Source organism: Octopus bimaculoides, chromosome 9, assembly GCF_046866305.1.
Source record: "Octopus bimaculoides isolate indiv1 chromosome 9, ASM4686630v1, whole genome shotgun sequence".
NCBI classification, from domain to species: Eukaryota; Metazoa; Mollusca; class Cephalopoda; order Octopoda; family Octopodidae; genus Octopus; species Octopus bimaculoides.
In genome coordinates, this window is record NC_142936.1 from 8,446,471 (window position 1) to 8,469,828 (window position 23,358).

Sequence of the window (23,358 nt, forward strand, 5' to 3'; positions counted from 1 at the left end):
GCATCTATTGGTCGACATGGTATACGTTCGGCAGAAACAATAAGAATGAAAGTGGAAAAGAAAAAAACAATAATGACATTAATAATGATGATGGTGGTGAAGATGATGACCATGATGATGATAAGAAGAGAAGAGGAAATAGAAGAACAACAGAAACAACGTCAACATCAGCTAAAACAACAACAATAGGAAAGAGAAGATGGGGAGGCAGTGATAACAATAAGAATCATGACTATAAGTACACTAATCTCCGTTGTGTTTTGCAGTATATCAATTCTGAGTTTGAAAGCAAGTGTATTATGTAAAACAAAACAACACTTCCCAGAAGCAGTGGCGTGAAAACAATGATAAACGTATAGAGAAGAAAATAAATACTGTTTCTCAGATTGTGTATACCCGAAGAAGAAAGAAAAATGAAAATAAAGACATCTTATACAATCACAGGACTAAATGACTCAAAATAGCTTTTAAATCATTAATTATGTAACAAAAAAACTATGCATTTTTTTTTTCTAAAACATATAGAACACTTTTCGTCTGAAACAATTGAATATTCTACATAGATACACAAACGATCGATCTCATTGTTATGTGGGACAGTTAGCGGGCGAGAAATCTGAAGTAAATAAGCATTATCTTTCCACTATAAATATTTATAGATAATACAATTGAAGGGTGACAACTCTAAATTAACCCCTAAAAAAACTGTGGCGTAAAGATAGGTTAAACAATAAGAAGAAGAAAATAATTGATAACGTTATCAGCTTTTTTCAGAAATACATAAAATAATGTACATTTATTATTATAACAACAATAAATAATAATAATAATAATATCATAATCATTATTATTACTATTATTATTATTATTATTATTATATTGTTTCAGTATTTCTTATTACATGCTTTCTTTGTACAGTCACATGCATCTCTTTGTGCCTTGGGTATATGAATTGTTTTGAATTGGCTTTGTGTTTCTTTTCAAGTTGACATATCTCTATGGAATGTGTGTAGAGCCTAACAAGGCCATTTTCCCCACATGCTGCATATTTTAAAACACATGTTGGTTATGTATTTATCTTCATGATTTTTAATCATCACCAACAGACTTATTGTTATACGGATTTTTATTATTTCTGTTTTCAATCCTCACACACTGGTCATCTCTATTCCCTGATCTTTACATTCGGATAGTTTCCCCTTTTGGAGAAACATTATCTCCTGTTCTGAATGGTATTTCAGATGGAAAACACGTCTTTTCCTCCAGTTCATTTGTCAACGATACCCTTCGATAAATTATGATACCGTAGTATATATGGATTCGCATATCCCCAAAAATGCTCGCTTTTTTATTCTCTGATATATCTTCTTAAGTATGTCTAAAACATACTTTTCTGATGTATTTAATAATACTGGCATAATTTCCAGCATATGAAAGTAACAATTCCGCTCTAGTTGTACATGGGTATATATCTTCTCTATGACTGAACTGTCAAACAGAAAAGCCAAATATGAGTAATAGTTTCTTCCTCACCCTCTCAGATATTCTGCAATGATATTCTTTGGGATATATCTGGTGGAGAAAGCTCTACGCTACACTTCAAATACTGCTTTCCTACTCTCTTTTCAGTGTTCTTCATCTAGTTTCAAAAGTGTAATTTCTCACCTGAGTCTGTTTTTTTATATTGCTTTTTGAGTCTATTGATTATTTGTTATTTCGGTGCATATTCAGTGGTTATTTCTGGGAAATGGTACTAATGTTTCTTGCATTTCTTGATGAGGAGCCTGCTTGATTATTTGTATCATGTTTTTCTGACATTTCTATTGGATTGTTCATCTATTGGATTTCTCTGTTAATCAACGTAAGGCTATATATATATATATATAATTTGTCTAAACATATTTCGTTGACAAGTCGGCGAGTTGGCAGAAGCGTTAGCACGCCGGGCGAAATGTTTGGCAGTATTTCCTCTATCTTTAAGTTCTGAGTTCAAATTCTGCCGAGATCGACTTTGCCTTTCATCCTTTCGGGGTGGAAAAATTAAGTACTAGTTGCGTTCTGGGGTCGATCTAATCGACTAGCCCCCTCCTCTCAAATTTCGGGCCTTGTGCCTAGAGTAGAAAAGAACATGTTTCGTTGATTAAAAATAGCTGCCTGGTTCATATTGCATTGCAAAACATTGATGTTCAAAGTAGGAATATATTTTTTAATATGTTCATGCGAATATTGTTCCGGTCAAGGTTAGAAGATTTTAAAGATTTACTTGTGCGTGTATTTTATTAGTAGAGTCAAGTTATATTTGTTGCTTATCATCCTTATAGTTATTGGCTGTAAAAATCCTAATTTGGTGTAAAATTAAAGACATGTATTTAGGAACGATCTTAGGAATATCTCAGTTTGTAAATGTTACTTCATGGTTGAGTGACGTTTTGCTAATGTTGTGAATTTTGTTTCGGGCAAAGTGAAAGCTTCAAAGGTTTGTTTATTGAATTTGTCAAACTGATTAAATATTTTTGTTTCTTTCTTTCACTGGAGAATGATGGATTGATACCTGTTACTATATCTGGTTCAATGCAGACTGTATTGCGATTTCTAAATTATAAAATTTTAAGTATGTTTTACGTGGGTGTACCTTAGTCAACCCTTGTTTATATATTGTATATTTTTACACAGCGTTAGCCAAAAGTCACTCGACAGTAAATCAAAATTCCATAAATACTTAATATTCAATTTTATTTATTCATTTCAATAAATGAACGATTAATAATAGAATGCCGTGAGTTAAAATCACCGCTTTTCTTTTCAAAATTTTTTCTCTATTTATTAGCGAAGTCTCATATAAAATAATTTTTTGCTTTAATCTTGGAATTAGAGGGGTTTCGATTTACTGTCAGGTGACTTTTGGCCAACCCTGTATATGTTACATTATGTTTGTATATATATGTGTGCGTTCACGTCTTTATGTATTGTCTGAGGCTTGTCCTCTCTGACTCATAGTATGTAGATGTGTATTTATTTCGGGTTGCTCAACTCCTTTAGTGTCGATATTTTATGTGCGTGATTATATTATTGTGAGTTTTTGATGGCTTCGGTAGTTACCTTAGACAGTCTGGCGTTGATGTTTAAATTTATAAATATATAAATCGTCATAGCTAACTAGATTCCAATGATAATGATCAGATAACATTTTGGGTGATTGTAGAATGAATATGAGGTGTCACCATATCGGATTTTGGTAGTGTCATCATTTCTGTTGTAAATGTTAGTAAATTCTAAATACGATGAAAAGGGTTATAAATCAGTAAGCACTAAAAAGCCACGAAAATATTAATAAAATTTCTAAGAGAGTTTTCCTAATATTGACCATTATCCTTATGGATGAAGTAAAGTACTTCTGTATTAATCTAGTGAAGCTTCTTATTCATATTCATATTCTTCCCCCCGCCATTAGTTTACGCCACTAATAAATCCAAGTGCGCTTGCACCAAACTTACTTGCATAGCTTTCAACTGCCGTAGTGCTCCGTGTATAGGTGAAAGAGGAACCATTGATATTCATTGTGATCATTCGGCATGAATGTCGGTGGTTTCTTAATCAAAACAAAATGTCTGCCGCAACGTGACTAACACCTTAGACGAAGTAGTAGATATTCAAGTATACCTCTCTTGCAATTGGTCGCCATCTTTATCTTAAATATAATATCATTTCTTCAATTTTGTATACGAATTAAATATAGTTTATATCGTGGACTATTCACATTTTGACTTATTTATCATTTTTGCCAAATTATACTTATTTTAAAGTTTAGCATTCATAAACGTAATACCGCATCATTTTGTTTCCCAAGGTTATAGAGCTCACTATTTTATTTCATATTAGGAATATTTTTGAACATCTTATTGAAATGTTGCTTAGATAATTGTCGCTTAGATACGTAGATCATATTTTAGTTACATTTATTTATAACACGAAAGGTTAGACGGCATTTCTGGAATGAATCAAATGCTAGACTTGCGATTTAAAACAATGATTTTAAAAAAATAATCCAAAATTATTCGGAAAATATATCTTTATAGAAATACATTGAATTATTAAACTGTTCATCCTATATGCAATATTTAATAAGTACTATCACGATTTTCATTTAAATATAGACTGAAATTTTAAAAAAAATATATTAATGACAAGTATATTTTTCATTCACAATGGTACACTGATTTATTTTTTTGTGCAATTCAATTTACAGATATGAATTATGAAATTGTAGTACTTTATTAAATAAAACTTGTCAAACTTAGTCTATAAACGAATCGTCATAAGTAGTCGCTTAATATTTAATATGAACGTTAAGATTTAGTGGGTTCCGATTATTCTGATATATGTCCATGTTGCTACTGTCGTTGTGATGTTGTCGTTGTTGTAGTTGCTGTTGTTGTTCCATTGTTGATTAGTTTTCGTCTGTCATCAGATGAAACATGAAGGGTTTCAAGAAATCGATCCGTAAAATCTTTTATGTATTTCTAAGAAGTTTCGAACAAAATAAATTCTTTTGTTATCTATCGTATATTTGAGATTTGTCTTCTTCTTCTTCTTCTTCTTCTTCTTCTTCTTCTTCTTCTTCTTCTTCTTCTTCTTCTTCTTCTTCTTCTTCTTCTTCTTCTTCTTCTTCTTCTTCTTCTTCTTCTTCTTCTTCTTCTTCTTCTTCTTCTTCTTCTTCTAATTCATTATTATTATCTTCATCATCATCATTGTCATCATCATCATCACCATTATTATTATTATTAGTTTGCTATTTAGAAATATCTGTAAATGAAACCAGACAAATATTTCTTTCGATTTATAACTAACGAATTTTCCCCCAAACAATCAATATGAAGATATTCGGTACTTCAAATGGAAAAAAAAAAAACTTTACAAAATCAATATTCTAGAGTTTTTAATCCTCTGTAATCTTTTACAGTTTCTGTTGAAATGTTACAGCAACTGGTCTTCCTAAGTTAACCAACTGCAGAATTTACACAAACATTAGTGAGGATTCAGTACAAAGACTATGTTGCGCAGAGGAGAATTAGTAAAAACTTAAACTGTCATAGCTGTATGATTGAAAACCTCGGTTTGCAGCTATATGATTTTTGGTTCAATCCAACTGCGCGGTAGTTTGTGCAAATGGCTTCTAATATAGCTTCGGGCCGACCAATACCGTGTGACGGAAATTTGGTAGAGGAAAACTGAATTAGATCGCAACATATATATCTATAAATATATAAATATGTATGTTAGTTTGTTTATGTCCCTATAAACAAATTTACAGTGAACCGTTGTGAATGAGTGTGAATAGGTAAAAAGGTAAATACCTGACTTAAAAATAAGTACTGCGATCGTTATGTTCAAGTAAACCCTTCAATATGTTACTCCAGTATGGGCGTGGTGCTATCACTGACAATATCTAAAGATAAAGGATAAAACATAAATATTCTTTCTAAACAAGATTTTGATAGGACTTCGTATATACATTTAAGCCTGCGACGTATAAAAAATTGTAGTTTTTTACTTCATTCAATAAAGGCCGCATTTACTAGGATTTAAGCTTATAATCCGTAATCCGTTGAAAACTTGGGGTACATAACTAGAGAAAGATTTTGATGGGTGTATACAGATATCCAACTTATGAATATGTAACCGAAATATTTCAAGTCTGTAGTCTTATATTACTAAACGTTATAAATAATTTAACTAAAACAATAAACTTTGTTTTTATGATAGTATAACGCAGATTTCATATGAAGAACAATTAGGTTAACACCCATTCATTAATAGATGACTCACTCATGATACTAGACTTTAAAATCAATATGGCGAAAAATGCGTTTACTTTTTAATATCTAGAACAAGAATTTGAACATAAAAGCGCGGGTACAGCAACAAGGTTACTTCCCAACCAAATGGTTCCGCAATCTTATACAATATAACGCCACATGAGCAAAGCGTTAAACTTAAGTGCTTAGTTCGCTCCCTTAATAGATTAAATAAGTACCAAGTACAGAAAGTAAGTCTATTCCATCGAATACATCCTGTCCTGTAATTTATGATTGTGTTTCAACGCACAATACGAATTCTTTCAAAGGGAAAACGAAATGATTTCTTTTAGATGGTAGAAAATAGTGAAAAGTGATAAAATTCATGGAACATACTTGTAATAAAATAAACAAAGATTCGTTATTTCTTCAATATATATTCCATTACACTTCGAAAGTAGTGATATCAATTTTAGTTTCATTTTAGATCGTTATTATTTTGGTTCGAATTTTGTTTGATTAACGACACGCTAAGTACATTTATCTGTGCTGATAGTACTAATAGCCAAATTTTCGCCGAAATACAATCATCAATATCAAATATTTCCCTTATCAATAGCGGCCAATTTTCATATCAACCATTTTATCACTGAAACAATGGGTGTACTTCGTCTAATAGCTAATGGTGTAAAATTTGCTTATGTGTAAAGAGGATTAGAAATTCTATGGGAACTTAAACAATAGAAAAAACAATGCAAAGTGTAACTCAGAGGATAGTAATGGAAGGGAAGTATTCTAGTGGCCTATATTTTTCATCAAGTTTCATATATAATCATATATATATATATGTGTGTGTGTGTGTGTGTGTGTGTATTCGCAACAGTATATATATATATATATATATATATATATATATATATATATATATATATATATACTAGTGCGAACACGCTATCTTTAATATAGGGTATATGACATTTTATCGTATATTTGTGTAATATATATATATATATATATATATATATATATATATATACATAAGTATACATAAAGAATGCTGCAGCAATTAAGAATGGAGCATAAAAGTCTTCGCATCTGATATGGAGTAGCCGAAATATTTGCAAACTCAATAGTCCGATAGTATTCACGGTCATCATGTGCTAAACCCAGTTGCATTGCAGCCTCTTTGTAACTATAGCCAACTACATGTAACTATGGATTGCCATTATAACTGTGTAATGTATTTTCCTGAAAGTCTGTAGGGAAATGTTTTATACATTTCTCATCGACCATACATGTTGCGTTGGGTTTCTCTCTTCCACATGGACCATGTAGCATGCTTTTGGTGACATGTTGAATTGGTTCTTTTTGTGGATTTTGAAGTTCTGTATAAACAAGTATATCATAATGTTTTGGATCTTGTCTTAATATGAACAACATATGACAATGGGGTAGTCCACGTTTTTCAAACTCTATAGTCCACATGTTCCCTACAATATCTCTCAAAACATTCTTCTCCAAAATATCATGCAAGAGATCCCGAAGTTTCATATTAAATACTCTGTCAGCTGGTGTCTGTCCTGGATATAGTTTGTCTGTGGTGCTAGCCCAGCAACGAAAATTCTGATGCAAATGAAAATTAAATCACAGAGATATACTTGCAGAGCAAGTGGCTTGATCTGAAATCGTGTGCTGAAAGAAAAGCAATTGCAGCGTGGAAGATGTTTGTAAGCCATTTAAGAACACACAAAAAGCCGTTAGATTCACTTCAACATTTAAATTTAATTTGTCAAAATATTTTCGTCTCTCTGAAACCGCGACCTGTTCACTGACAGAAATTCGTGTTGCACTTGTGCAGCACGTAACATGTCTTTTACTTATATATACATACATCTTTTAATGTAAGAATGAATATGTTCCTCTTTTGCCTCCTCTACACGTTTCAGTCAGTTGACTGCGACCATGCTGGAGCACCGCTTTTAGTCGAAGAAATCAACCCCAGGACTTATTCGTTGTAAGCCTAGTGCGTATTCTATCGTTTTTTTGCCCAGCCACTAAGTGACTGGGACATAAACACACCGACATCGATTGTCAAGCGATGGTGAAGGAACAAACACAAAGATATACAAACATAAATATATATACATATATGTACACGACAAGCTTCTTTCAGTTACCATCAGCCAAATCCACTCACAAGGCTTTGGTTGGCCCGAGGCTATAGTTGAAGCTATTTGCCGAAGGTGCCACGCAGTGGGACTGAACTCGGAACCATGTGGATGGTAAGTAAGCTTCTTACCACACAGCCACTTCTGCGCCTATATATACGTTTTATATTTATTATAATATCCCTAATTTTTTTTTTAAATTCCAACATAGTAAAGTAAAGATAATAAAACAAATGTGAAAATGGCAAGAAATCTTATGATCTTGTACATTTTTGAGAGAAATAAAAGAATATACGCTTTTGCTACAAGCGTTATTTTTGTTATAGATTTAATATTATTGAGTATGTTGTAGGGTTTTATGTACAAATGTAAGTTGAGGAAACCCCGATGTGTTATAAATGAATAAACAAACAATTCTTTTTGAACAGTGGACGGTGGTATCTACAAATGAATTTGATATCAATATGCAAATACGCACACACAAACATATATATAATATACAAACGCAAACACACACACATACATACATATATTCTCTCTCTCTCTCTCTCTCTCTCTCTCTCTATATATATATATATATATATATATATATATATATATATATATATATATATATATGTATATATATGTAAATATATTTCTCTTTTCTCTCTCTCCCTCTCATATATATACATACATGCATATATATATATATATATATATATATATACATATATATATATATATATATATATATATATATATATATATATATATATATATATATATATATATATATATATATATATATATATATATATATATATATATATATAAATGTATACATGTATACACACAGATAGATAGATATTTGTATGCATACATTTACACTCACACATACGGAAACACATACATAGATGCACATATATATGCACAAACACACATGAATTTTTAAAAAAATGACAGAAAGCATATGAAATATCAGAAGCCATATGTTGACACAGTAATCAGTTATTGATAACAGAATTATTATGTACGTCGCCGCTAATTACTAAGATATACAGCATAAAGATATTTCCGACTATTGTTTTAAGAGAGAGATTTACCAGATCAGTTGAGATAACACTTTGTCTATAGGAGCCCTGAATGATGCTCTTTCTGCAATGCAAAAGAAATACGCGAGAGGATATTGCTGTCAACGTGTTGGTTCCGTAATGTTCGATAAAATGAGATTACTAGTTTTGCTAAGTCACAACTATACTACACATCAACTGCATATTGTTTTCGTAGTTGTGGTTTGCATTTATTTGATGAACTCTTTTGCTTGTTTATTTTTCATTTCCAAAATGGATTTCTACACATACTTTCGCGTATATAGAGGCATATAAGAAGGGGTACTGAGAAGTTCCTGGCTTTAAGGGTATTGCGATAGATCAGGATGGAAGCTCTAACCACTTAGCCATGTGTTTTCACTCACACATAGCTTATGTGTGTATGTGTGTGTGTATGTGTGTAAGTGTATCTGCGTGTGTATTTATGCTATTCCCTCACCTTCGCTTTACAACCGGTGTTGGTTTATTTGCATCTCTGTTAGTTAGTAGTTCGACAAACGAAACCGACAGAATACCTACCACAAGTACTGGGGTGGAATGGTTCGACTAAAACTCTTTAAGGCAGTTTCCCCGTCATGGCGGAAATCCACAGACGAAAACAAATAAAATATTAAAAAATAAAAGATAACTTCGACGTACCGGAGCAAATTAAGAGAAGCTAATCAATGCAAAGATAAAATTAATTTTTCCCCCATTCTCTGCCACCCATTAACAAAAACAGACTTAACATTATCTGATTCGAACTTCTATTCTCTTGAAAAGTTACATTTGATGAAGTTTAAGAAATATTCAAATTTCATATTAATTACAGTTATAGACAATTAACAATTGAAATTAGAAAAAAAAAGCCACAAGCCCTGTGTTGTTGCAACACAAACCAATGTTCTCTGAAATAGGCATTCAACGCTGATGGTATTATCTATGACTTATGTGTCATCTCTAGTAGACCAAACACTATGTGCAAACACTGTATCGCTCGCCTGGAATATAAATTCATGCAAACATATTTCAACCGTAAAGTCTTCTTTCACAATATAGCAAAGAGAAATATAAGGAACTTACCTAGGAGGTGAATGAACATACTTCAACATTTGGCACAAAGAAGATCCTCTTAACATGGAAACCTCAGAGATATTTAACAATGATCTTTGAATTGCACACAATTGCGAACAGTCATAAACAGCAATAAATATGAGGGCTGTTTCGCATTGTCCACCTCTGCAATGACAACGAAATTATACACATGTCAAGACAATGTAATAAAAGTTGTATAGGCACACTATTTTGTTCAGTAAACATTTGTTTCTCCTACATTCACCATTTTGCTCGCAGCACTTAGGCATCTTTTATGAGTCTTCTCTGTGACAATCTACACTCAAAATCCTCCATTTCGAGCTTGTTCCTCTACTTTCCACCTCGTCGAGAACAATAGCAGATGTGCTACATATGATTCTAATTAAACGAGTAGCATAGCTTTGTTCTATCAGTATGTCTTTTAAAGTTCAGGCCAGCAAAGTGTCACTTCTTGAAAGGCTACATTTGAATATCTCATACAATAGCCAACGGGCTTTGAATATCAACGCTTAACTTCTAGGCTTCGTGAAAACTGAAACACGGAAAATAATTTAAATAATACTCTCTAAATATTCTCAAAATATTTGCTGTACATTATTAAAATGCGCAAACTTAGTTACCTAACATTCAGTACCCTGTTTAGTAACGACGTGAACTCAATACCAATTAGTTAAATAGACACAATTTTATCACTTAGTCATTTTTCTTCTGATAATTGTGTATATTCAGAAATTTAAACAAGAATATTCATAGAAGAATTAGTTATGGTTTCCCATACGATGTCTTAAGTTTATTTATCTCACTTATCATTGCTCAGATTTCTCTATTCGGATTAAATCATTTTCATGTTCGGTTCCTGAAACAATACAAGACATTTATTTGATGTCTACTATAGAAGATTAACATCAGTAAGAGATTTAACAGAGATAATTGTCTAGAGTCTGTCGCCAGTTTTACTCCAAATTTGATAAACTGGATCCGTAGTTCTGCATCAGATATTATTCTCGGTAAAAACTAATCACATCCCAGTAAATTGTTTCCATCATGTCTCTCCATTAATCTCTTTAATTGCTATTTGATTACTATGCCCCTCAACATCTTTTTAAATCCCCACAACACGCACGGAATCCATTGGAATCTTTCTTATACCTACTTAACTCTATTTCGATTGCCTTTCTTTTTCCATTATTCTCGCAGCACTTTCCAACCAAAATTTTCTTTCTCGTACCTTTTTTTTTATATCTTTTTAAATTGTTTTACTTAGTTACTGCATCATTATCGTCACTCTCTTCATAATAATCTTTAATGTTTATCTTGCCTTTAATACCCCACGATGATGTTTTTGTTTTTATCTTTCATTTTCATCCATTATATCACTTGTTGTCTTCGTACTTGATTTTTTTCAATATTGCTCTTGTTGTTTTTGATGTTCTTCTTCTTCTCCTCAATTCTTTTCCTCAAAATTCCATATTTATCTTCATCACCTGTTTCCCACGAGGTGGCGCCAACGAAGAAAACATTATATATTGATAACAATCTTCCTTTTGTCATTTGGATTTCTTATTATCCTTGATGTTTGTTTGTTTTTTATTGTTGTTCTCATAATTACCGTCGGTATCGAACGAAAACTAGAAGCAGATATCCTTAGACATCATAAAATACACCGCAATTTCTGAAACTAATTTGGAAACATATATATATATATCCTTCTGCGTTCTTTCAAAAAGTATTACTTGAAACGCATTTTACTCTTTTATGAGAGATGAAAATGGCTGCTGTCAGGAAAAAAATTGTATGTATAAATGAGGATAATTACGTACATCAGTGTAGATCATACGAACAAGGCCAGATTGATGGAACTGCCACAGCCTTCTCCAAAGTTATATGTGGCATTCCGTCGGTTACGGTGATGAGAGGGTTCTCGTTAATCCAATCAACGCAACAGCCTGCGCGTGAAATTAATGTACTCCACAGACACGCGTACCCTTAACGTAATACGCAGGGAGATTCAGCGTGACATCGAATGTGGCAAGGATGGGCATTACAGGTACAACTCATTTTTGCCATCTTAGTGGGCTGGATCACCGTGAAATAATTTGTCTTCCTGAATGACACAACGTGCCATCGGGAATTGAACTCAGGACCATACGATCGTGATGCGATTACGCTATGCACTAAGCTACACTATATATTACTCTGTACAAAATAATGCAAAAGTGACATACATTCCCAATAAATATGAACTGCTTGCAGATCAGTTTACTCAACAATTAACGTTAATTATATTGCTTTATTTCTAGCCTTCTAATTTAAATCAGGACGCTAGATTAAATGATAAACCACCTGTTTTGTCGATTCTCGACCGGCATTCAGTCGATTTGTATCCATTACGATTGACGTGTTTGGTTAGTGTTTATATAAATGATAAGTACAATACATTGTTATGCAATAAGGCGAATTACTCTCTATTTACGATATAGCCAGATGAAAAATAGCTACTACTGTGACTACCGTCCCTAGAGGCGAGAAGTTCAATCTAATTTCAGTACAAAATACATATTTTTAGGAAAGAAATTGTAAGATATTGCTAAACACATAGAGATTAAAAGTTATATCTTAAACAAACAGATCTGTTGAGCTTTTGATGGCTATACAAGTAAAAACATGACCACCACACAGACGCTATACATTTTCAGATGCTATAAGTACAAAATACGTTTATAATAAGAAACTTTTCTAAGAGGGGTACGTTCATGTCTTTTCATAAGATATTAGTAATGTAGTTAAATGTTAATTATCTCGGGACAGAAACCACAAAACGATTATAAATAACCAACCGACACCTTATATGTTGGTGGGCCTTGCTCGCCATACGCAATCGTTAGAGATATATTTCAGTGATATTTAAATTTCGAGAATATCTCACCTATCGTGCCTCAGAATCGAAACCAGCAGACATAAAATTATATCTTGCATGGTAAAGTGTATTCACCATTTATCTAAGACTCCGTTCAGTTAGGTATCTCACTGATCATGCATTTATTGACCCATTTTGTATTAGATCACATACATGTGTGTATGAGTGCGGCTGAATATGTGTATTTGTGATTACGTTTGTTCCTCACCACTACATCGCAACGAGTACTGGTGTGATTACGTCCCCGCAATATAGCGGTTCGGCAAAAGAACCGATAGAATAAGTACTTGGTTTTAAATAACATAGGTGTTGATGTCGGTTTATTTCATAAAAATTCGTTAAAGGCGGTGCCCCAGCATGTCCGTAGTCTAATGACCGAAACAAGCAAACGATAAAAGAAAATTGCACTTTGTTCCTGAAAAGAAATCCCAGCTTAAGTCAAGTAGAAATATGGCTTTATTAACAATGTTAAAGCACTTAGTAACTTGAGCGATAGACACTCATTCACACTAGGACATAAATAAATATTAAATATTGTTATTTTATGGTAATCTATTCTCTAATGACAGACATTACTTTCTTACTTCAATGCATTTGTAATATATCACATAATATTAAAATAAAAAATTCTGATAGAAATGAACAAACTGTTAACACCAAGTACAATAGGAAATCTGTGGAAATCTATTAGCGAAAAGTCTTGCTTCTCACAAAACATTGTCCAGTTCATAGCACAATATAGAAATTGTTTCATGCCACCTTAGGTCATTGAATTTACATCCGTCATCTGAACTTGCATAATATTCCAATCAACAAACTTCAGATCTTTAGGATAGACGCCAGTTATATTGCTCTCTTGAATTGAGCAACATTGGATCGAAATGTTATTCTGTAACGAATATACATATACAAAAACATTTATAGTAAGCGTAAACACACAAGTAATATCGTATATACGTAATATTATACACACGGACACGTATGCCTGCGTCTGTGTGTTTATACGAATACATATTGTATGTGCCTGTATAAACAAACAACTATCTATTTATCTATCTATCTATCTATATATATATATATATATATATATATATATATATATATATATATATATATATATATATATATATATATATATATATATATATATATATATTTATTTCTACATATATAAACATGTTGAGTACATGTACACACATATACACACACAAAACAAACACACACACACATACATATATATATATAGATAGATGGATAGATACACGAGGGGTGTATGAAAGGTTTTGAGCCTTAAAGGATTTGAGCCTTGAAGTCGTGTACCTTCCTCAGAAGTCTTGCACCATGTTTTGTTCTTTTGAGGCTCGAGAAATTTTATACATCCGTCGTGTGTATATATATATATATATATATATATATATATATATATATATATATATATATATATATATATATGATTTTACATTGTGCAGGGACCACATGTTTTATAGAAACGTTATTCCTTGCAATATTTGGAGGCCCATCAAGATTGACTGGGTTCGGAGGAACCCGTTTCCAACTGAAAAGAGCCAGGATTAGGTGGAGAAATTTGAACTCACAAAGCAAAGATGTGGACCAAATACTGCAGGAGAACTCGGTCAATTTGTCAGTACAGACACACATACATACATACATACATACATACATACATATATACAAAAATACACAGGCACTATACATATGCATATACATATGTATATATTCGCATGTACTCACATATATACGTATGTCTATTTATATGATTGGTAGGTATTTATCTGTGCATGAGTATATATATATACTTACATGCACACACACACATACACACACACGCAGTAATAAACACATATATTGACAAATGAATAAATACATATATATACGTATGTGTATTTGTCTAAACGTATTCAAGATCGTGTTGGCAAGCTTCTTTTCTTCTGTTGTTATAAGTGTTAAGCTAAGTATTGAATCAATTAAGCAATAATATAACATTTCCTGACATTTTATCACTCCGATAAAACTTGTGGTTTATTTCAACATCTTTATTTCTGGATTTCTTTGTAGGAGAAACAACACGATTAGGTTGCAGTCGGTCTGATATTCGGGATTGTACAAATTAAACAGATGTTGTGTCATAATCTGCCATATTTTCTTTAAGGTAAGTCGGTTACAATTATTAATTTTATAGCAACCATCTTCTCTATGTTGCAGAAACTAATGCATCTGTGTTGCAAAAACTAATATACAAAAAAAAAAAGCTTGAATGTAAACAGTTTTTTTTCTTTATGAAGGCTTCAAAATATAAACACATTGTTGATATTTTGATACTTATATTTTGATATTTATGAGATTATAACTGTCTTGGTTATCCAGCCCACTTTTTTAATGTAAATTTTCAGTAGTTACATCTGCATTTCGATCGGTTTAATCTTCAATTGTAAGAGGTTTTTTTTTTTTACTTGGAGTCTCACATTGTCTTTGCTAGAACAATACATGCGTCCGTTAGCTACAAGATGAGCAAGATATAACCGTTAGTTAATAATGATATATTCTAAGAAGAATACGGATCAAAATTTAGTTTTTATATGTGTGTGTATGTGTAGGTGTTTGTGAGTGTGTATATATATATATATATATATATATATATATATATATATATATATATATATATATATATATATATACATATATATATATATATATATATATATATATATATATATATATATATATATATATATATATATATATACGTATGTATATATGTATGTATTTGAGGTAAGATTATGAGTTTATAATATAATCAAGAATGCCATTAACAAAACTCCAAGAGAAAATCTTGTCAGTACTATGATGATATTCAGCTAACATAGATGCTGCTGTCTGTTTTTACTTGCTATTCTGTCAACTTTTTCCCGGAAAAGGACTGTGTTGGATTTCTCAAAAGGCTTTTTGGCCTATAAGCCTCATTCATTCTTATTTTACTGTACTGGACCCTCATACCTATTCGATGTTTTAAAAAAATTCTATTATATTTTCATAATTATGGGCGCAGGAGCGGCTGTGTAGCAAAGAAGCTTTCTTCCCAACCATATGGCTCCACTTTCAGTCCCATTGCATGACACCTCGGGGAAATACCTTCCACTATAGCCTCGAGCCGACTGAAGCTATGTGAGTGGATTTGCTAGGTGGAAAACTGAAAGAAGCCCATCGTATATGCGTGCGTGTGTGTGTTTGTGATTTTTTTTTGTTTGTTTCCCTAACTTGGCAATTCATTCAAAGACACCGATCGAAAAAGAACAAGACTTAAAAAGGATGTACTGGGGACGATTTATTGGAATAAAATATTCGAGGCGGTGCCCCAGCATGACCGCAATGTTTGACTGAAACAAGTAAAAGACAAAAGACAAATATGATTAGGGAACTGTATAAAGAAAAATGTGTAAACATTTTGTGTATTGCAGAAATTATTGACCAAATTATTACACATAAAAATTAACAGCAAAATCTTATACGGACCTCCAAAGGTCATGTGGACCCCGTTTGAGAATCATTGGTCTAATGGACAGAGTAGTTAATTTAGTCCTACACCGCTAAAAAAAATAAGTCGGTAAGTAATGCATTAAGCCGTTGACTACTCAACTGGATTTGACCTAAAGTTTAAACAAGAAATGACAAATTAGGCGCCACCAACTTTGGAAATTGATTGATTGTTTACTTGTGCAAGGCTAATGTATCTCACAAAGTTATTCATCGATGAAGTTCGAAAGTTTTTTCTTCTTTTTATCAATGATTACTAAGAAAATATACAATTGTTTCGTTTTGTTTTCTTTTTATGGAAATATTTCTTTCCGACATTGTTTTTTAAACTCAGTTAGCTACCCAGCTCCATTTAACATTAATAATAGGATAGATATAAGTTAGGCAAAAAAAACCCAGTCAATTACATTATGTAGGATAGGGGAGAAATATGATAGAATTATATTCGCAGACATATCAATATAAGTTATGTAGGGATGGTGCAGGCAAGGTTGTCTGGCAAAGAAATTCGTTTCGTAAAATCCTGTTTGGGGGCTTAGTTCCATTGCACGGCACTTGGCCAGGCCAAATGCCGTGTCAGCGAATTTGGTAGGCGGAAACTGTGTGAAACCCCATCATGTGTGTGTATGTGTGGTTAGAAGTTTGCTTCTCAACCTCATCATTCAGTCCGTCTCACTGCGTGGCACCTTGCGCAAATATCTTATACTTTCGAATAGGAAATTAATACTCATTAGTAATGCTCACTTCATCACAGCTAGCAGAGGCCAACTCACCTTGTGAATATTATGAAGAATGCAATTGGAATCAGTGACTGATTTCACAAAATGGTAATGTTAGAATTATAAAATAATCAAGATGGCTAGCGGCAATTTAAAACCGACAAGGAAATAATTCATCATCACTATGTATAAACTGACACAGAACACGCAAGTTTCAATGGGTTTTGTGACCACGTGGTGTGGACAATTTTCGCGGGTAGGAAGGAGGCAGGACGTTTGACTGCAGTATCTTATAACCCTATTTTGCTTATAGAAATCCCATACATTGTAGTTTAACGTAGAGACACTACCTTGATTGATGAGGCGTTGGGTGGGGGAGACGAATAACCGAGGAGAGGGATGGAATGATGGTCGGAATTTGTTAAATTCGTTTATTCGTTATTTCATTAAAGACTGCTGTTTTGGCTGTGCAGACTTAATCATGAGTGGAATATATATATATATATATATATATATATATATATATATATATATATATATATATATATATATATATATATATATATATATACCGTATATTATATATTATGACATTTATTTCAATTAGCTATTATACATTTTATTAAATTAATTTAGAAGATAATTATTTAATATTTAATTAAATAATTAAATTAAGAAAATATGAAGTACGCCGTAATGATAATTTAATAACTTGTAAAATTTTAATTGGTAATTACATTGTCAGATACTCTCCCAGCTGTTTATGGCTGGCCAAGATCAACCTGCTCAGAGTACGGCCAGCCATCTACGTCTTGCTGGGGTTCGGCGTCTTGATCAGGTCGACCCATGGGGGGGGGGGGGGGCTCCACTACATGCAGCATCTACCCCTTCCATAACGATAAACGATAACTTGATAAGCCGATAACGTACATTGCTGTCGCTGACACTGTAAGACAACGTCGGAAGTGAACATATATCAAAACTGTAAAATTACACAATGCTGCTCAGCAAGCCCCTGCTGCGTCGACCAGTCATGTCTTGTCACGTGTACACGTAGTCATCTGATAATGAGCCTTAAAGACACTTCGGGACACGGTCACAATAGACAGGGATCGCGGAATCGAATCTCCGGCCAGACAATGTGTGTGTTTATGTGCGATACACCTAAACTCTATCTATGGTGAGAGGGGTAAACAAGAGAATAGATTGTAGATAGATTAATAGAAAGAAAGAAATGTGCTGTGGGTTCAGTACGTCTTCTTTTATTATATGAAAGTCTTTCCACACTTTAGCACTTAATATTTGAACGTGAAATGCCTCTTTCTATGCATAATTAGAATATTTTGAAGTTGCAGATATATGCCTAACTATGTTATCATAATATTTCATCTCTTCAGAAATATATATTGTTAAGTAAAATTTTTGGACGTTTAATGTGGAGTAAGGGTTAAAATAATTGGAAAATATTGTACAATATTTGCGCCTGAGAAATGACGTACGCAAATAGAAAAACAAGGAAAGGTACAGTAAATATAGTATAGGATAGTTTAATAAAGAAAGCAAAATATTTTTCGAAACAATTCTTTGATAATCAAGAATATTTCCATTATATGTAATGGCTTCTGTACGTTTACATACAACACATATGTACGTGCAGGTGTATTCTGTATATATGCATGCGTTTGAGCGTCAGTGGGCATGCAGGCGCGCGTGTTTGTGTACATGTACATATCAAATTAAGTTGAATAGCAGCAATTTACTGTGTGTTGAACGGCCATACCGATACCCTTTGAAGAGCCTTCTTGGTAGGAGTGTAGCGATATTTGGCAAAGATACGCTTTATATATGTGTGTGTGTGTGAGTGTGTGTGTGTGTGTGCGTATGCGTGTGTGTGTGTGTGTTTGTGAAGAGCTAGCTGAAAACCTGCACATACATACACATTCATATTTGCATATATATATATATATATATATATATATATATATATACATATGCATATAGTCATGTATGTTCGAGTACATATACGTGTATATGTATATACATACAAATACACACACATATGTGTGTATGTATATATGTATATATGTATATATATATATGTGTATATATATATGTATATACATATGTATATACATATATATGTATATATATATATATGTGTATATATATATGTGTGTATATATATGTATATATATATATGCGTATATATGTGTGTATATATATGTGTATATGTACATGTATATATATGTATATGTATATGTATATGTGTATATATATATGTATATATAAATGGAGAGAGAGCGGTAAAGAAGAGAGAAAGAGATAGAGGCATACAGGCAGACAAATAGAAGGCAGAAAATTTAGTGAGAATAGATAGATAGATAGATAGATAGATAGATAGATAGATAGATAGATAGATAGATAACTTCTGTGATATATACATATCGTTAAAATCAGGAATTTAGTAAATGAAAACTTGGTGTTTCTGTATTAGAGATTAAAGTAGAATGCAAATGAATTCCTGTCGAAAATAAATGCTTTGAAGTCCTCCAAAATCTTTCAACATTATAGGATTTACATAGAATATAGACGAGCAAACAACTTCCAGCTTGTTTACTTGAAGTTGGGAATGAATTCAATGTTTTTCCTTGCTATCTAAGCTGTCACTCATCTTATTCTTTGACGATTTCCTTTCTTCACCTCTTTGACCCCCATGTTTTTATCATTATCATTGCAATGAAAATAGCTTTCGGATTTAATGCGAAATGTTTGCACCAGATATCCTGCATTCTATTTACCTCGTGTCTTTTTATATTTCGGGGAGAAGGAGAAATTTGAAATATTAAGTTGTTCTCTTGGCATTGCACATGTTTACTTGAAAGATGCCGAACCTGCTTCTTCTCATTTGGATTTCTAAGATGTCTGCAAAATCTGTTCAATATTGATGTGTTCAGTAAATATTGCTTCTTGGGTAAAAAGAAAAAAAAGGAAAAGGTGGAGTGGGGAATCACGTTGTGCAATTATTCTAGGATTTTCCACACAGATAATGATGATGACGATGATGATGAACAATTGCCAAACATTTCAAACCAATATTATTATTAAGCCAGTGCATCCTAATTTAGTTACTCATCTCCACAAATCTCAAGAATCCTTCTTCTTCTATTTCTTCTTCTTCTTCTTCTATGAAAACACACAACTTATTTTGTTGGGTATGATGGAAAGTGTCAGCTGTCCACAGCCAGCAGACTAAGGTGCCACTTCTTTTATTGGTCATGCTTCAAGAACCCTGGGAAGAATTCTTGAAATTCCATGCTATGATGATTTTTGTTGGTGTTCTACCTTCATACTTGGACCGATCTTTTTCAGCCATGTTGGTGGTTGAGTGCTGATGTTTCCAAGTACATTTCCAAGTACATTGACCAGAACCTTATTATTATTATTATTATTATTATTATTATTATTATTATTATTATTATTATTATTATTATTATTATTATTATTATTATTATTATTATTGTTGTTGCTGTTATTATTATTATTATTATTATTATTGTTATTATTATTATTATTATTATTATTATTATTATTATTATTATTATTATTATTATTATTATTATTATTATTGTTGTTGCTGTTGTTATTATTATTATTATTATTATTATTTCGCCGAATAACAGTTGAACACAGGGCTCAATGTAATTCATTCATCTTCTCCCTGAACTTACTGGCCGTGTTCCAGAATTTGACGTCAATCATCATCATCATCATCATCATCAAAATAATCATCTTTATTATTATTTTTATTATCATTACTATTATTGTTGTTGTTGTTAGGGCATCGAACAAAACTGCCTTGCAACATGTAATTCGGATTTTTACATTCTGAGTTCAGATCTTGTTAAGATGATTTTAAACTTTCTTCCTCCTATGGTCGATAAGATCAGGCAAAGTAATCGACCATCAAATAAAACTATTGATCATATACCGATGCTACAACCAATTATCATATTGATATTGGTGCTCTTGTTTATTTGTAGTGTTGTTGTTGTTCTTCTTCTGTAGTTAAAATAGTTCTCATATGAGTGTTGTGGCGTGGCAGATTATTTGGAAAAGCATACTTTCCGGTTTCTCATTCTAGCAATATTCGTTCTGAGTTAAAAACTCACCGAGGTCGAATTTGTTATTTATCTTTCCCCTATTTATTTTTAAATAAGTACCAGTCAAATACTGGTGTCAATATACCTGACAACTCCACCGCTTATATTTCTAGTCATGCTCATGTCTTTGAAATCGATATTTTTATTAGTCTTTTTTAGTCGATAATTTGCATTCAGTGTTGTGTTTTGTTTATATTTCTGTGTGGTTTATGTATTCTATGTGTCTTTCTTGGCAATGCCAATATCATAGTACATATAAATATTAATCTTGCTGAAGATTTCCTTTCTATTTTCTTTTGTCTATCGCTCGACTTACATGTTGCAGCGTGCTTATATAGTATCTCAGTCATTTCTGGAGCGAATTCAAATGAATGTATCGATTAAGAGGAAATGTTAATGAGGATGTTTGTAAGCTTTTGAATTATTCTCCGCATCAGATTACATGGCCATGCCTGAGAATAGTATGATTTGATCACTTTTAGTGACAGATGTTAAAGAATATGTGCAATATATACATACCAGTTCATGTCTGACTTACTTTTGCAGAGCATGTATAATATATTCTTCGTCACTTAATATAACTAACCAATGAAGTTACTATATTTTCGTATTTCTACTTTCACAGATTTCCCCTATTTGTTTTAATATTTCTTGTCATCCTCTGCACATTGGCCATATTATATTTCTTAGCTTTTTAATTATATTTCTTTCACACACACATGTACAGAGGACCTCTTTCAATTTACGTCAAAGTCTAAGGCTTTGGTTCTCCCAAGGCTATTGTAGGAGACACTCGGCGAAGGTGCCACAACAGTGGGACTGAACAGAAAGGTACCCATATTTGCGTCTTGCGCATTTATAATGAACAACTGAAAATGGATTTTTTTAAAGCCTCTATTTGATATATTATCGAAACTCGCATTGTTGGAAATGATATGGCGAACACCAAATAGTGCTAAAAGCACACGTTTGTATACAGATACATGTAACATTACATTATATATATATATATATATATATATATATATATATATATATATATATATATATATATATATATTTCTTTATTTCCCACAGGGGGCTAAACATAGAGAGGGCAAACAAGGACAGACATAGTGATTAAGTTGATTACATCGACCCAGTGCGTATCTGGTGCTTATTTAATCGATCCCGAAAGGAGGAAAAGCAAAGTCGATTTCGGCCCAGTTTGAACTCAGAACATAACGGCAGACGAAATGTCGCTAAACATTTCGCCCGACATGCTAATAATTCTAACCTTAGCACACAGTCGTCTCTGCATCAATATCTAAATTACTTTAGAATAGAAGAGTTGGGAAGGTCAAAGAAGTCTAAATTTTGCTTTGCATTATGCAGCTTTAATAAGTTTAAATCTTCCATTACAAAACCATGGAGTGCTTACTGGTTTTAATACCAGCATTCAATCATTGTGTGGCAAAATGTGGTGCTATGGATCAAAATTAAGTCAGCGAAGTTTCGAGAAAATTTGAAAAGCGAATTTCAAAATATGTTAGAAGATAGCGAAAGGTGGAGTGAAGATATTCTCAGAGAAACTGGTAACCAATTGACGAAATTAAATGACATCACGTTCATGTGTTCCGTAAAGCATCCTTTCAGTAGTTGAGAAAATCATGCAGAGTAAATAGTGTAAGCAACTGGAACTGAAGGATACTCGGGATAAAATAGGTGATTTTTTTCAATAGTTTAAAAGTAATTATAAGAAAGACCATGGTAGAAATGTTGTCTTACAAAACTTTGACAAGCACGGAACAACTAGAAACCTCGGATTTCCCTTCCCACATAATGAACAATAAAGCGCCATGTTTCGAAATAGTTCCGAGCATTTAAATATCTTTGAAGAAGT

The 23,358-nt window shown here is 32.4% G+C and overlaps 1 protein-coding gene across 1 annotated transcript in view; it reads left to right on the forward strand.

Moving 5' to 3' along the window:
• LOC106882137 (neuronal acetylcholine receptor subunit alpha-7) overlaps positions 1-23,358 on the forward strand; it is a 608,484-nt gene that overhangs the window by 194,518 nt on the left and 390,608 nt on the right. Inside the window, exon 3 of the mRNA XM_052970401.2 lies at positions 15,122-15,215. The gene's annotated coding sequence lies outside the window, so the exon portion shown is untranslated. The remainder of the gene's footprint in view (positions 1-15,121; positions 15,216-23,358) is intronic.